Consider the following 13117-nt stretch of genomic DNA (forward strand, 5'->3'; position numbering starts at 1 on the left):
TGGTAGCCTGGGAGAAACAAAGTCCAACAACCCAAACCCCTAAAACAATAAAAAGAGGGCCAAGGAGCTACTCTTGGTACCAAAAATGCAGTAACAAATTTTTAATAAACTGTCTTGAACTAAGTTGAGAAAAGCCAAGAGTTGTAGCCTGTACAGTGGGTATTTATGTTTCTGGAAAATAAGAATCTTTCTTTCCTAAAGCATCCTCTTGCTGCAATTTTCCCCTGTGTCCTGTAGAGTGCAGAGTGGTGTTTTGAAATTGAGGATCTCTCAGTCTCAAAATAGGATAAAGTCTAAGCCTGCTTGAAATTCTTTTTAGTAAAAGCAAGGCAGGCAGGCTGCTTTGAGTTATGAAGGTGGCCTTTTAAAAATGGAAATAAACAGACAGAGAGAAGAGATGACTTTAATGAACAGCTACCCGTGTCTTTTTGGGTCTCAAATTCCATTAGCAAATGGAGACTGAAAAACCAGAGCAGCTCTGTCAGCAGCAACTAGCCACCCCCTCTGCACCTGAGCTTTCCCCAAACACACATGCTTTCACTGCAGAGAAAGCCTGAAATAACAAGGGACATCCACCTGCAGTTCTCAGCTTAGCAACAGTCTCATTATGGCTATGAAAGCCTTGGAGAGAATCAGCCTCAGCTGAAGGGGCTCAGAGCCAGGTCCAGGTGCCTGACTGGACCCATCTTTCATTTTACTTTTGGCTGTGCATTCCAGGGATCCCCAGGCATCCCAAATGCCCCACTTTGGGGAAATTGATGTTTGATGTGAAGCACTAAGTACCATCTCCTCTAGTGTCTAGAACAGCACCACGGCATGTGCCAGTGGCACTTAACTCTTGTGATAAGGACTGTAACAATTTGAGGGACAGATGAAGGGTCCCTGGGTGTCCTAGATGGGCAGCCCTGGGACACAGGGTGGGGTTGTGGCTGAGGCACCAACCATTATCCAGTGCTGCTGTTTGTGGGTGCTGGAACAGGCTGCCCGGGGAGGTGGTCATGGCACCACACCCACCAGAGTTCAGGAGGCATTTGGAGAACACTCTGGTGTGATTTTTGGGGTGTTCCTGTGCAGGAACAGGAGCTGGACTTCCATGATCATTGGGGGGTCCCTTCCAGCTCAAGATGTTCTATGATTCTGTGATTCTGTGTGATTTCCATCATTGCAGTACTGCTCAGGAGGCCATGCAGGGCATGGATGGACCACAGGAGCCTGAGAACAAGGATAGTATTAGACTGTGGCAGGCTGCAACAATATGGAACCCTTTTTGCCATTAGAGAACAAGCTGACATTCTTCATTTTGTACCATTACCATCCTGTTCCCAGAAAGTGCTTGTCTCAACTCACAACATCCTTACTACATCCTTTGCTGCTGTGATCAAATGAGGAAAGGAAAACCTGAAGGAGCGATCTGGGATAAGTTATTTTAACCCCCTGAGCAGTTCACAAGATGTTCCACTGGAAGTGGAATGTTGCCAAATTGCACTGAGATCCTGTATGCCAGCACTGACCCGGCTCTCATGTTCCCTCACTGCCACCTCAAATCCTGCAGCACAGAGTAGGTAGGAAATGCAGCCCATAAATTACCAAGGAGGATGGGGAAAAGGGCAGCCTGGATCCTACTGAGCAGCAATTCCATCTTAGGAAATGCCTGCCAATGGAGATGAAGTTAATCCAGACTTGCCAGCTAGCTGCAGGAGACTCGGGGACCTCTTGCTTCCTCACGGCCATGGCATGCAGAGCTGTACCTGTCACAGATACTGGATGAGACAGATCTTATATTATTCTTATAGCTTTAGGGCAACTGGAGGGAGAAGGAAGGGAGAAAATCGAATCAAACACAGAAAAAGAACACAAACAAAAACTTCCCAAATGTCTTCTACTTGACAGGGACCAAAAGTGACATTGTCTGCTTTGGGAGCTGCTGTCATTTATTAACACCTTGAACACAGCCGAGGAGCTGAGCACATTACAATCCAGGGTTTCTCTGTGTGAGTAGGACTGAAGTTTATTGCAAATCAGGGCAGAGAGAAGAAGATATACTCTTTGCCCTTGAGGGCATGCCTTTGCAATTCTGCATGTGGCACAGTAAGGGCAAGTTCCTTTTCCTCCTTCCCTCCTCCATGCAGTGATCCTCTCTGAAACTCATCCCAGACCTATCCTTTTGACTGCTGGAGGGAAAAGCTGCCCATCCTGATAGCAGTGTCCTCCCCTTCCAGCAAGTCAGACCTCGTGGATGGCATCAAAAACTGAATCCCTCTCTGGAATGTGGTAGGGTTGTACTTGTGTTTTCAGAGTCCTCTCTTAGCTGAGAGCAGACAACACCTTGATCTTGGTGGGTGCAGACACCTCCTTCTCTCCTTGCCTTTTAGGTCATTCAGGGACCTTTCTAATTTCTAGCCTGAAGATCCATCAGCAGTGGGAAATAATGAATCTGAGCTCTGTTGGTGGTGTCTGGGCAGTCCTGTGACTGAACAACTGGTGTAAATAATTGACAGAGCTCAGAATCACTGCTTCCCATTGCTTCCCACTTACTGGTGTAAATAACTCACACTGGTAAATCATTGCAAGCAACTGGTAAGTCATTAGGTGACTTGCACTGTTAAGCCATTTACTTTAGTTTTGTGTTCTTGAGCATCTGACAATGACTGACATGCTTCTGTATGCTCAATGAGCTCATGGTGGCTTCAGTGCTGCTTTCCATCACAAATATTTTGGCCTTTACATTTTTGCCTTTAAGGGCTCTTCCTGCTGTTTGATAGCTGAGAAACTCAGCAGAAGCAATGGAAGGTTGTTTGCAGATCTTGATCTGTTATTAAGACCTACTAGAGGAGCTGTTCCCCACACTCTTCCAAAAATACCTGTGTCTCTCCACTCTCTCTTCCACCCCCTCTAGAACTCTTATTGATGAAATTTAGGTATCTGTGTGTGAATCATTGATTTCAACAATTATTTCATGGTAGGATGTGTGATAGAGAAATTAAATTTATTATGATTACCTCATGCTGGCTAGATGTGTTATCTCTCTAATTGTTTTCTTTCTCTTCTGTGCTTTAGCAATGGCAGTCAGAGGAGTGTTTAGAAGAAGAATTTGGCTACTCTGGTGGTTATGAAATTGAGAACAGTGCAGTAAGGAATCTCTGTTCATTGTGAGAGTGCATGTTTAGACAGTGACAAAAACCTAGGCTTGGAGAAGTGCAGTTCAATGAGATGAAACATTTTCCCAGTGCCAAGGTCACTCTTGAAAGATGGACTTAGTTTTTCTTTTTGCTTAGATCTTACAGCAAAAAGCAGAACAACATTCAGATAGGTCTATGAAGGAAGTCCTTGGAAGTATCATTGTAAGGCAATTGATCTTCAACTTCCAGCTGTTGAAGTCACCTTAAAAATATTATTTTTTCGTTTGTTTGAGGAAATGTCCTCTACTTAATGCAGCATTGCTTGCTGCAAATGTTACAGCATCAGCTTTATAAACTATCTTATGTACTGTTGCTGCTGAAGAGTGCACATTGGACTGCTCTTCTGTCAAAGTTCCTTGTCTGTGCTCCCTTTGCTGTCAAAGGAGAGATGTGAGCTCTGTCAGGAAGACAATTTATCTTCCTTTAGTTTACAAACACCTTAAGTTGGGTGAAATGCCAAGGAGAGCTCACCTTTCTATTCACAGAATTCAGAGCCAGCCTGGGTAGTGTGGTTGCCCTTCATGCTGACTCTTCAATGTAGATATTTGGATTCCTTGCCTTTAGGCTGCAAAGATTTCCCAAGCAGCTCCAGTGATTTCAGCAGGACAAAATGCAGTGCAGAGCATAGGTCTCAGTACCCAAATACCTTTTGAAAATAGTGCTTATTTTCTGTGGTCCTTTCTTATGCTTGAAAACACTGCTTAAAATGCACTTATAAACAAAAGGGAAAATGTCATACAATCCTAAAGAGAGGAGATTTTATGTAAAATTGACATAAAAGGGTAGATTTAGAAATACATCACTATTGAATCACTTCTAGAATTAATAGTGGGTTTTTAATTGGAGCAGTCTCTGCTTGGAGACATCCACATCACCACAGGAAGGAAAAGTGATACCATGCTGTGAGGTCAGAGCTCTATCTGAAAAAATGACTGAATTGTAATTTTGATCAATTTCTGCAAATCTTTCACAGTTGAAGTAGATTTGGAACCAAGGGACATCTTAATTGATGATTCCCCAAGACGTTGGGATGGGCGGTGAACATCTAGGTAGTTTTTAGAACCCATAAATTATCAAGACAGTGATATATCAGCAACTGAATGAATAATGTAGAGATCAACATGGCTTATTTAAATTTAGCTTAACCTTTTCTTCCATGGGAGAGCGAAAGAAGAATAATTGCCTCAATTAAATTTTAATCTTGGATATGTTGATCTGTAACTGGGTTTGCCACAGACTAGGTTTCCCTTTCCCATATAGATGAGGCAAAGCACCTAAACTTGAAGTCTCCATACTAATATTGATTGTAAAATGTCCAGAAATTTTGCAAGGTAGACATTTATGTGTAGCAGTACACATATCAGCTAACCCAAGGGTATTTGTTTTGTGTTTGTATTTTCCAAAGCATTATGTGCATAGAATGGACATGGTAATGTATTTTCAATACAGCACATCAACAACACCGTCAAAAATGAAAAAATGGGGAAAGAAAGTCCCTTTATCTGAAAAGGATTTTCATTCAGGTCTCTGCTGTGCATGGTAAAGAGACAGTAGATGACTTTAGTTGAATTAAACCAGCAATTTCTATTAAAAATGCAAATGCTGCAATTGACTGGAAGTAAGGGGTATTTTCTGGGGTTGCTTGAATTGACAAGAAGCAGATTCCTTTGTGGTCAGCCAAGCCGTCTGTGAGCATTAAAATTCCTTGCTTATTATTTTGCCCAAGTGTAAAACTGAGAACAGACCTTGCAGTTTGCATATTGTTTTTTTTTCTTTTTGAAAGTTAAGTATCCCATATCTGTTGAACAACTCAGGGACTGAAAGCTTCTGTGCTGTGACTGATGCTCCATACTCAGTATTGCCAGCAGTGAGGTCCCTGAGCAAGAAATACCTTTGGGCTGGGAGAGGCTCTGCTGTGCCTTACCTTATTCTACTGTATTAGCAGGACAAAATGCAAGTCTTTTACTGAAACTAGAGAAGAATAAAAGCTAGAAAATATATGCATGAGGTCTATCCAAGAGTTTAGGACTCAACTGGCAATTAAAAGATAAATTATGTGAAGACAGAGCTGGAGACTGGTAGCAAGTCACTTGTTTGTGCTATGCTCTGGTTGAGCCAGTGGAAAAGGAAAGAGAAGTAGGTTTGAAAAGAGGTGGGTGACTACAAATTCTTCAGAGTATCAAAGGAGTTGTTATGCTGATCATTTAATAAACAGGAGAATTGAAGCATGGCTCACCAAAGAATTCTACATTCAAAACTGCTTGATTGAAAACATCTGCTCTTGTTTAGGTGTCAGCCTGTGTTTCCAAAATAAGGATGCCTCTGGGTGCAGGCTTGTTGCCTAGAGAAAGAGGTGCCTGGCAGAAAGCATTTAATGCACAGATTTTGAAGCTGGGGTGCAAGCATGTCACTTCCTAAACACCAAACCAAAGCAGCATCTCAATTATTTTTGTGGAGAACACTAAACCTCACTCAAATATGAAGGGAATTAATAATTTGGTGTTGACAGAAACACTTGGAATGCATATCTTCATACACTTTATCAGAATACAGTACTACACCTGTACACTAATTGCTCTTCTAACACAGGATCATTTACGCTTTTGGGGTCTAATTGCATCAACCAGACTTCAAGAGTTACATCCTCCCTTTGAGGAAAGCCATAGTTTATTAGCATCAACAGCACAGGGAGTGCAAATCATAGGACAGATAGGTAAAAGTATTGAGACTGGGTAGAGATGAGCCTTTATGGTATCTCACTTCATTAATCTCTGATCTTGGCTGGGACTGCAAAGGTGAACAGAAAGTTGCTTATAAAGACTTGGCTGAAGACATAATTAGGGTAAAAATATAAAGTTTTTTTTTCCTTAGACTTCTACCTTAACTACATGGTCATCCTCTCACCCAAAGAACATTCTCTCACTTTTCAAAGGTATTGGGTAATTCTGTTCAAAGACAGTTTAAAAAATGTACTGTAGGAAAAGGAGGGAAACATGAGAAGGAAGAAAGCAGACCTAAGCGGAAATTATAAATGAAGCATTATTATGTAAGGCCAGTAACAGATTTTCACTATAATTAAGATGGATTACTTTAATAATCCTTAAGAGCTTTATTCAGAACTGCATTACAAACCATTTATGTGGGACTTCTGCACTCATTGCCTCTGTGAGGAAATTGCAGGTGTTTAAATAAGAGAAGGCTAAATTCAGAGTTTTTATGTTTCTTCAAGCAGCCTCCTTTGGTTTGGAGAGATTAGTGCCTGCCTCAGATTTATGTGCTGAGGAGGGAGCCCGAGCCTTGACAGAATTCTTGGAAAGTAATTACCTTTTGCAGATTTTACACCTGAGCATATATACAGGGCATGGCAATTTGGCTAGGAAAAAAAAAAACCCACAAAACTTTGGTGGACAGAAGAGCTGCTGTTTGGATTAATAAACTGCAGAACTAACTTTCTCCCCTCCACAGATGTCACATGTGCCTTTAAAATATATTCTCTTCCCTTGAAAACATACAAGTGTTGGAAGATACTGTGCTTCACAAGTGAGACCACGACTATCTGGGAAACCAGAAGGCAATATTTCCATTTTCACAAGAACATCTTTATGTGAGAATGAGAAAAATGATAAAGAATGCTAAAACTCAGAAGAAATATTTAAGGTTAGGATATTTAAGTGTAATGTTATAATCTTTTGAACTTTTGTCTTAGTTTTATCTGAGCTCACAAGTATTACAAAAAAAAAATTTCTTTGATTTTTTGTGAGTGGGAGATGGTGGGGATATCACCTCCCTGTTTCAAATATTTGTAATCAGAATAACTTCAGAGCCTAAGGACAAAGATTTTCCTGGTGAATATGTGCACCTTGTGAATGTGAAAGATAGCATCTACTTCTCAGCCAGGAAATGGATCCAGGATATTGTCACAGACAAGCTGCTGTGGGGTTTGCTCTGTACGGCTGTGGGCAGAATAGAGCAAACACCTCCTGCAGTATCCCCCCTGTGAAGAATCTGAGGAGAAAACCCTGTTCTTGGAAAAGATGATGAGTGCCAGCTCATTGATCTGGGGCAGCAAAACCATCTGTGGGACCATCTGCTCTGTAGTGGTTGATAAATCCTCAGGCTGGGATTTGGCAGATGCCAGAATGCCCCCAGAGTGGACTAGAACTAAGCACAGCAGAACTGTGTGGGGAGCCACGACCTTGGGATGGCCAGCCCCAAGGGATGTGGCTGGATGGTTTTCTCAGCAAAGCCCAGGATGGAAACCTGACCACAGAGGCAAGAATATCTTCGTCCGTTTCCTTTTGCTTTTCTTGTTTCTTAGTAGTGGTGCTGCATTACGAGTTTTTAGTGAAATCCTTTGTGCTTCACTGTCTTACTTGTTGGAGAGGTTGTGTGGGGAGAAGAATCAGAGCATTGTTTGTCAATCTTGAGCTTTCTGCTCCTGGAACATTCACTGCTAGGCAGCACAATGAAATCATCATTTAGTAGGATCTGACCAAGTCATACAAAACAGAATTGGTCATTCTCATACAGGTATATTTATTGCTTTTGCTATTTACCAGATCACTTTATTTTCCATCTAGTTGGCCAGAGCATGCTATAGATGTATTTTGATTCTCAATTACTGAGGTCAATGAAAGTTAGGAGGCCAAATATTTTTTATGGATATGATCCTAAGCTGTATAGAGAATATATCTTCTTAATAACTTGCCTTTGTTATGCATTTCATTCTTTAAAAAAACTACCCTATCATTTTATTAGTTCTGCAGGAGCTCTGTGCCTCATTTTTTGGAAGGGTTTGTTGGTGCCCAAGAACAACAAGCAGCTGCATTGTGTGTGCAGAAAACTTAGAGGGGGAATGTGCAGTGGGTTGACCACTGAATAAAACTCCCCTTAAACCCTTTCAGTACCAAATGCAACCCCCAGCCCAGCTCACTGTGCTGCAGAACCATGGCCACTCCAAGCATCAGAGCAGCTCCTGGGGTCAAAGCCTGCAGGCTTTGTCTCCAGTAGTGGAGGTAGCAGGAGTGAGTAAGAACAGAGGGAGTTTGTATTACAGTTACACTGAATATTTTTTAAGCGTTTATTAATAAGTGGCTTCCTAATGGTAAACCTCAATCAACTTGTCTTTCATTCGTTTTTCTGTTCTCCCCTTGAATCCAATTAAACTGTTTCCATCTCTAACATCCTTTTTCACAACCTGATAGCACACTTGTAGAGGAACGACACCTTTGTTTTGAGCTGGCCTCCCTCTACTTTAATTTGAATCTTCTTAATTCTTGCAATAGAATATAGATGCCTTTCTCTGATACATCTATTCAACATCCATGAAAGTGCAGTTTAAGACTTTTTGAGCAGTAAAATTCAGCTGATCAGCAGTATCAATAGCTCCTGATGGGCCTCTCCTCCCTGAATTTGCCTAATTTCTTTTTGAATCTATTTACATCTTCACCTCAAAGAGATTCACACACAAATATGTCTGACTGAGAAAGCTTTTTTCTGTTTGCTCTGAAACCACTGCCTGATCGTTTCCCTTGGTTGTCATGTGCTGGGAAGTACCAAATATATCATTTGCTATTTGTCTGGTCTATGCCACTTGTGATTTTATAGAACTCTGATCCATTCTCCTGAGTCATGTTTCCCCAGGTCGAAGAGTCGCAGATTATTAATTTTGCTTTCAGAAGAAGCTGCTTCAAACCACTGAGTATCTGTGTCCCTCTACTCTTCCTCTGTTTCTTCTCTGTGACCCTTTCAAACAGGTGACTGAAATTGCATGTGGCATCCAGGAGATGAACAGAGAACTATTACATTCACATCATTAAGTTACTGTCTCTAATGTCACAGGGCACAAAACAAGTGTAAATGGGTTAGGGGTCAAGACCTGATAGAACTGGAGGTCCATTGATTTCATAATGTCACTAAATTTCACATATATGCACGTTTCTCATTCTTTCCTTTTCCTTTTGCATGCAGTTTTAATTCTGTTTTCTTATTTTAAGATAAAAATATATATACTATCCACTTACATTTTCCTGAAGAGTTGATGTTTTAAAATTATGTTTCAATTTACTGTGGCCAAGGAAGTTCAAGAGAACACAAGGAATTTAGATGCTCAGTTCAAGGCTCCTCAGTCTTTTGAAAAGTCAGTTCTTGATGATTTGGTAAACTGAAAATGGGATCTGATGCAATTCCTTGCTTTGATTGAGCTATACCCTAGTCAATTAATAAAGGAAAGTTATCACCTACTGTTTCTTTTGACATCTCCATGGTCTTCAGTTTGTTTTCCAACAGATGATTTTTCAAATTACAAAATCAGAATAAATTCTCCTTGACATGCAGAGTCTCTTTTCATTTGTGTTGTCTTTAAGGAGAGAAACTCACGTGCACATTCCCTTCACCTTGGAGTGATACTTAAAACTTGAACACGTATTGTGCAATGTCCACAACTTGCTATTCTCCTCGAGGTCCACAGACTGAAGGCCCCAGTGAGAGGAGTCTGTGATTTACCCAATGAATTATCATGACAAATCTGCAGCCTTATGAATAATGCATAGGAAGGATCAGGGATATCTGTTGCCATTTCTGTGGATGATACTAATAACCTGTAAAGCCTCTCCTCTGGGAATGCTGTTCTGAAAGAGCATGGGGCTAAGGTTGCAGAGCATCTTGCTTGGCATGTAGAATTGCTGTTTATAATGCAGATTGAGTTTGCCAGCACACACACACGCACAAAGAAAAAGAAAAGATGGGGAGAGACAGCAGATCTCTTATTGCTGAGAAGCAGAAACAGCCTTTGTGCTGGGAGGTAGAAGGAGAAATGATGGTCCTGTAATATGCTTTTTGGCAAATAATCATTTAGGAGACATTAGAGAAATAAGTACAGTATGAAATAGAAGTGGCATTTTTTTGCCCTAAAGGGGATGCCTCTTATTTAGCAATGCTGTTGAATAAAAGATGAACCACACAGAGGTTTTTTTGTACTTCTGTATTTTTATTAAGATGTTTAGGGTTTACAGCTTAATAAATTGCCCAAAGAAGAAAAAATAATGTGGAGATGGTGTTGTTTTTATCCAAAGTGGATTTATTTAACACATAGCATGCAAAATCTGATTTCAGAAAATGAGTTTTAATTTAAAAAGTGTTCCAGGCTGTCAGTTGTTCTGTCCCAGACAACCCACAGCTGATATACTGCCTTCTGATAAGTTCTTATCCATCTTCTCCTCTTTTTGGTGAAAATTGGCCAAATTTCAAACCTATCTGGAGCTTGTGTGAGACAAAGAAAAAGGTTTGATCATTAAAACTTTGTGCCTATTGAATACAAAATTGATAGAGGTGGGTATCACACAGCCTTCTGGTGGTTCAGCACCCTGAACAAGTTGGATGTGTGTCAAACCAACAGACACAAATGGACAAAAACATGTCTCTACAAAAATGGAGATGGTCTTGCAACTATTCCTCACTTTAAACCACTTTATCATCCCTGTCCATTTAAACAAAGGTAAAGGAAAGAAAATGCCTGCAAACCCCCCCTTAACACCAAAAGAAGTCCTTGGCAAGACTGGCTGTAGACCACAAAGCCAGGAAAGTGGAAATGAGTTCTCGACAGGCAATGGAAAGTTTTGCTTCATTTCCAAAGCCATGACATGACAAGTGTCTGTCCAGGACAGGATTTCCTGTACTTGTAAAAGAGAAAGATGACTTGTGGGCAGGTTTTTTGGTAGAAAAGAAGCTACCATTATGCTTGAAGAAACCCTTGCAACACTAAAATGCCGAAGTAGCCATTTTAACATCTCCTTTACACAGAGACATTTGTGCTGCTCCAGAAGAGGTGTGCACAAAATAAGCTTTGATCTTCTGCTACAACAGCTATTCTAATAGCTTCCAGCCTCCTCCCATATTCTTGACCACTTGTCACTTGCAAGGCAAGAATTCTAATTGCTTTGCTTTCACAACACTTTCAGTGTTTCTTCTTTTCCCTTTGTGTGCCATTTTGCTTGAGCACTTGACCAAGTTCCTTTCTAGCTGTTTGCTGACAGCACTGCTCAGATATCCTGCATGTGTGTGTGTTTATTATGGGAATTGTCAAAATAGGAGTGCTCAAAATGCATTAGCTAATCCCTTTCCCTTTCATTTCCCCTATAAATGCAGTGAGATTAGCTTTAGTGTGAAAGGATGTTTCAAGCTGGAGAGAATCTCAGTAGGTCATCCAACCCAACTTCCTGCTTAGAGCAGGGTCTGCTGTAATGTCACAAAGGTTCCTTCTCATGCAAAAAAATTTCATTGTGCTGGTTTCTAGATCTACAGGATGATTTTAAGAAAATGAGACTCTTGGATACTTTCTCTGGTACCCCATGACTGCCAGCCATGCACTGCTCCAGAATATCTGCAGACTCTGTGCCATTGTACTGCAGAGCTCACAAATGCTGGATAAGATTGAACTTTTCAATGTCTCTGAAAGACACCATGAAAAGTAGCTCTCACTCAGCCCTTCTGTGTTCAGAAGGATTTTATTATGTGAGAATTTGAACTTTGCCAGAACAAACACAAAGCAAAACCTTCAGACAATTCCATCATCCCTTTGTGTTGTTTCATAGGGAAGAGAGCAAAATTGCCAAACCTTTGACACCAAGTGACCTGACAAAGTCTAAGAGCATAATTAGCCCAAGCAAAATTGTGGGAGACACACATTACCTCCTGCTACGTGTGGGCAAATTCGTGATCAGATTAAATCAAAATAATAAGTGGACTCATCCTGATATCCACATCTCTGCCTTTCGCCCAACACCAGCTGCTGAGAATAAATTAATTCTATTTGCAGACTAGTCACCAGGATGCTTACTAAGAGAGAGGCGTATTTTTAAATATCTAGAGCGCAAATTTATCAAAGACACTCATAAGTCCAAAACCAGAATCTGCTCACACCCAGGTTGAACAGACAGGGTCAGATGCATTAAAGGTATTAGAAGGATTAAATGTGCTAACACACGGAGAGTTTTATTAAGATTGAGAGAGATGAATATTATTAAGCTTGGTGATGGTACATGTCATTCTGGGAGAGAGGATAGTAGAAACGGAAACAAACATCATTAACAGAAGCTAGAAGAACAGTTTCATCTACATACATAAATATTTCAGTCCTTGCTCTTCCTCTGGGCAGTCCTTGGAGGAATGCTAGAGAAAAAATAATAGCAAAAAAGAACATTCACTCAGAAGGTATTCAACTGAAAAAATGAATACAAGGTTAGGGAATGTAGGGGCAAATAAGAATGAAGGGCCAGGCTATGAACATTATGAAAGCAGAGTAGTGTTTGTGACATTTGTGCCAACAACAAATAGAATCTGGGTCTGCCATATTAACGCTGAGTTTTTGCAGTAGCAACGTGTACATGAGTTTTGTTATTGCTTTGTGAATTTCATGACTGGAAAGGTGCTTGCAGTTATATCTGGACCTCTGACTTTAGTGGGTGCCTGAGAGAAAATTTCTGAAGGTGTGAATTTCATAGTTAACTGCCCAGAGGCCTCCCCATTGTGGCTTTTGCCTTTGAGAAGCATCAAGCAGCTATTTAAAGTGAATGGAAATGCAACGTGGAAAGTTTGTGCTTGGTATCAGCACAAGAGAAAAAACACACTAATGGGATTTGCATGGCCTGTGTCATGCTCTAACACAGCATTGCTTGCACCCAAATCCACTCTCCCCTCAAGGTACCATCCCATTGCTCTTTCCAGAGCTAGTAATGGAGGCGCCTTGCAATGGTCTCCTTGATGTGTCAGTTTAAAGTCACTGCTTCAGAACTGTTTCAGAGCTTGAGAAGGAGGGTTGTCTTTGCTATAGTGAAATGCAAATCAGTTTTCCCAGGTTTATACCCATAGCAGCACTACTTTGGAAAGTAGCAATAAATGTTTCCTAAGAAGAACCACCTCCTCCCTTTGCTGTCATGGAT

The sequence above is a fragment of the Catharus ustulatus genome, chromosome 7, assembly GCF_009819885.2.
Source record: "Catharus ustulatus isolate bCatUst1 chromosome 7, bCatUst1.pri.v2, whole genome shotgun sequence".
In the NCBI taxonomy this organism is placed as follows: domain Eukaryota; kingdom Metazoa; phylum Chordata; class Aves; order Passeriformes; family Turdidae; genus Catharus; species Catharus ustulatus.